This window comes from Sinocyclocheilus anshuiensis, unplaced genomic scaffold (assembly GCF_001515605.1).
Source record: "Sinocyclocheilus anshuiensis isolate Anshui unplaced genomic scaffold, SAMN03320099.WGS_v1.1 scaffold1644, whole genome shotgun sequence".
Lineage (NCBI taxonomy): Eukaryota > Metazoa > Chordata > Actinopteri > Cypriniformes > Cyprinidae > Sinocyclocheilus > Sinocyclocheilus anshuiensis.
In genome coordinates, this window is record NW_015557451.1 from 1,020,862 (window position 1) to 1,025,292 (window position 4,431).

At 38.5% G+C, this 4,431-nt stretch overlaps 1 protein-coding gene across 2 annotated transcripts in view; it reads left to right on the forward strand.

Moving 5' to 3' along the window:
- The first annotated feature begins 3,716 nt into the window (after window positions 1-3,716).
- The window catches only part of LOC107679288 (menin-like), an 8,657-nt gene continuing 7,942 nt past the window's right edge, over window positions 3,717-4,431 (forward strand). The window contains exon 1 of one of the 2 annotated variants that reach the window (XM_016474811.1): window positions 3,717-3,891. The gene's annotated coding sequence lies outside the window, so the exon portion shown is untranslated. Of the gene's footprint in view, window positions 3,892-3,918; window positions 3,937-4,431 lie in introns of those variants that run through there. The other variant, XM_016474812.1, reaches the window with a different exon arrangement.

The following is a 4,431-nucleotide window of genomic DNA, read 5'->3' on the forward strand; positions in this document are numbered from 1 at the left end:
AGAGAGAGAGAGAGAGAGTCGATTTTTTAGCTTAAAGGGATAAGCCATATAACTATTTTGATTCGATATTGTGCCACAAACCTGCCTTTTCCTTCACCTGTCCCATAAATATTAGAGACAGACCTCTGACTTTTCCCATACAGACCGCATAACGCGTGTTGTAAACAAATACAGCTGTGAGTGTGTTATACATTTTCAGTCATTAAAATAATCTTAACGTAATATCACCCTGAATTGTCAGATTTTGTCGAATATCCAAACTCTTGTTATTAACCTTGAAAGGAGAGTTTGGATTAAGTTGATATAATCTATCCTCGCCTACTTAGAAAAGATACACTAAACACTGTGTAACTTTATGGGACGTGATTATGAAATGCTTTCGCATTTTGTGCATTTGTCTGGTTATTTAGTTATGTTCTTCCATTACAGTAAATGGTGGGTCAGCATTTAATTTATTGTGCAACAGCGCCCTCTTTTGGTTAACAACAGACTTTTGCTTGTTATGATGGTGAAGAAAGTGCTAGATTAGACTACGGCTCGGGCCACACGAAGCCAGAGCTTTCCCTATCCGATGTTTCCCCCACCTCGTCTCAAGAAATATCTGCGTCCACACGAAACCACGAAACCGACACAAAACGATGTAGTATACAACCAGACCAGTATGTGGCGCTGTAACTCTGCCACAGAGACACACTGAGAACGGAGAAGAAAGACTTAGACTATGCGCATAAACCTTGCGCGCGGTATGCAAACGAACATGGAACAAAAAATAGCCAAAAGAATATCAGATCATTTGTCTGTTTTTACTACAGAATGAATAGCAATTATATTAGCACTACAATGGATTGAAGAAATACAACCAAATAATATTGTAATATGTACAGATTCAATGTCTGTTCTAACAAGTCTTCAATTATCTAAAAAAGACAGGAAATATGGAAAGAATATAAATAGTAAATGTATAATTTTTTTTTTTTTTTTAATTTCCTTATCTCTACCAAATCTGTTCACTCCACACTCCAGGTCAGTAGGTGGCGGTAATGCACCTTTAAGTTGGTTTGCCAAAACCGCCAATAAACATCAGAAGAAGAAGAAGAACATGGAACAATACATTTAATAATCTGTGTTAATGTTAGTTAATAAAAAGACAATGGTTCAGTGTTTGTTCATGTTTTTGTTGCTGTTATACGTGACGCAGCGGTGTCTGACTAGGGGCTGGGATTCGCTGTCCACACGAAAACGCAAGGGCGGCGTTTTCAGATTTATATGAAATATCGGTTTCACTCTCCCAAAACGCCGGATCCGTGTGGACGAAACGCCTATACGATACAAAATGTATGCGTATACAGCTAAACGCGTCTCCGTGTGGACGGGGCCTACATTTCACCGACAAAATGATTGAGTTTTTTAAAGGGACGGCGGACAGCAGTGCGAGTAAAATAACAGATGCCCCAGCCACGTTTGAGTCCAAAAGTCTGGACCCACCTCGGCTTTTATACCATTGATGGGACAAACAAAATCGACAAAGCGTGCGCAGTATGCAAGAACTGCATTATTTGCATGCCTTGCCGGTTAAACATTTCATTCGCGTGCTGTTCTGACATGCCTTTTTTCTGAGCGCGTACACAAGCTAAAAAGCCTGTCAAACAGCGCCTGATTACTGGACTAGTTATCTTTCGCGTCTGATTGCGCTAATACTGTCAAAAACACACAAGGTTTACATATAAACACAGTTGGTTATGTTAAATTGAAAGTTAACAGTTGAGAGAAAAACGGATGCCTGCCTGTATTTTAGATGCATGCCGCTCTTAAAGCAACAGCAGACTGATTGTAGTAAACATGCTGCAGCTTGTCATTAAAGGGATAGTTCACCCAAAAATTACAATTCTGTCATTATTTACTCACTCTCATGTTGTCCCAAACCTGTATTAATTTATTTCTTTTGCTGAAGGCGAAAGAAGATATTTTGGGTAACAAAGCAGTTGCTGGTCCCATTAACTTTGATAGAAGGAAAAAAATGCTATGGAAGTCACTGGGGACCAACAGCTGTTCGGTTACCCACATTCTTCAAATTAACTTTTATGTTCAACAGGAGAAAGAAACTCATTCAGGTTTAAAACAACTTGAGAGTGAGTAAATGATGACAGAATTGTAATTTTTTTGAATGAAGAGAGAGAACTTGCACTTAACCTTTTCACAGGCATTTTGTTAGACAGATATCGTGATGTATCATTATAGGATTGTATAGCAATATATCAATTATTGCAGAATTGCTGTATAGTGATATTATCGTATCGTGAGCCATGTGTCACGTATCGTATCGTGAAGTATCCTGTGATTCCCACCCCTAGTTCTTAAGTGGGTTGAGAAAGTTGACTGTTTTGCAGTTGTAACAAAATATTCATAAACACAGTATTTGCGATTTTTCAAAGCTTTTTTTCTAAGAACCCAGTGATTGGCTTTACAAGTCACATTAAAAGGAACACTCCACTATTTTTGAAAACAGGCTCATTTTCCAACTCCCCTAGAGTTAAACAGTTGAGTGTTACCGTTTTCGAATCCATTCAGCCGATCTCCGGGTCTGGCGGTAGCACTTTTAGCTGTAGCTTAGCATAGATCATTGAATCTGATTAGACCGTTAGCATCTCGCTCAAAAATGACCAAAGAGTTTCTATATTTTTCCTATTTAAAACTTGACTCTTCTGTAGTTACATTGTGTACTAAGACCGACGGAAAATGAAAAGTTGCGATTTTCTAGGCCGATATGGCTAGGAGCTATACTCTCATTCCGGCGTAATAATCAAGGAACTTTGCTGCCGTACCATGGATGCAGCAGGCGCAATGATATTACACAGCGCCTGAAAATAGATGCTAACTTCCGTCAACATAACCAACGTGACCACCTGCTTGCACAGGGAGCGTGCTGGGGACTATATTCAGGCGCTGCGTAATATCATTGCACCTAATAATAATAATATAATAACAATAATTAAATGAACATCACAGTAATAGAATGGAATATTATAACATCTTAGAAGTATTAAACAGTAACAAATTAGAATGTGTGAACGTTTGATACCACAGTCTTTAACTTACACTCTAAAAAATGCTGGGTTGTTTCAACCCAACTTTGGGTCAAATATGGACTAACCCAACTGTTGGGTTAAATTTTTACATTCAATTTTTAACCCAAAAGTTGGGTTAGTCCATATTTGACCCAAAGTTGGGTTGAAACAACCCAGCATTTTTTAGAGTGTACATAGAAACACACTTACATACTAAGGATCACTGTGGTGGACAGTAGGGTAACACACTGAGGTCAGACACAATACACATTCACCTGCTGTCTCTCTCTCACTCTCACACACACACACACTCACCTGCTGTCTCTCAGGCTGTCCACATGTATCTTGCAGCAAGTGTTGCTGTCTGTCCCTCTCCTAACAGTATCTTTATTTGTTCTGTTTCACTAATGGATGTAAAGTTCTTTATTAAGTTGGTGAATTTGTTGAAGTAGAGGTTTATTATGGATATGTCTGTCTGTCTATCTATCTATCTATCTATCTATCTTTCTGTCTGTGTTTGTATTGGCCCTCCCGTCGACGCTTTACACTCCAGTCCAATTGGTGGCGGTACTGCACCAAAATTCAGTTCGCCAACCGTAAAGATGAACCAGAAAACTACATTTCCCTAAATGCTTGTAGATAACAGGAAGCACTTCTTATCGCGCTGATATGATTACAATAGGAATAAGCAGAATTCAGTCGATGCAACGTTTGGACGTGCGGACAGATTGTATACGTCTCAGGTGTTTGTAGAAACGTCTGTCTGTCTACTGCGCGGCAAAAGCAGGGGGCAAAACAAAAGCATGTGGATGTAATTTCAACAAAGGTATGTGGTAAGAATGAACCCGAGCGGCGCTTTATTGTCTAGAAAGTAAGGAGAGAACAATCTGTTCACTGTAAAACGCCCTTTAAGCTGGAAAACACTAGATAATATTGTATAAGCTAACTAGCAGCAGCATCACGCAGATGTCCGCCTATAAGCACATTAGTTGCAGTTGCGTTGTTTTCCACGCTCAAATTTCACGCACTGGCTCCTTTTAGTTGATATCTAGGTTATCATTATTTTTGTTATTTAGCTAGACAGCTGGGTTAAATTCCTGCCTTCGGTATGAATATAGTATACAATAATAATAATACTATATAGTAAGTTAACGTATTAAACTAGCCTAATGTCATGTTCAGCTTGTATTTTGCATTTAAGAAAGAAGGAAAGAAATGGTCTTACACGTGTCTCTGGGAATTCCCCTAGATTATGGTAACTACTTGACATAATTTAAAAAAAGTTGACATAAATTAATAAATAAAACATAAATTGTTATTATGCAGCACCACGGTATATATTAAAGTACTGTAGTATAATACCAGA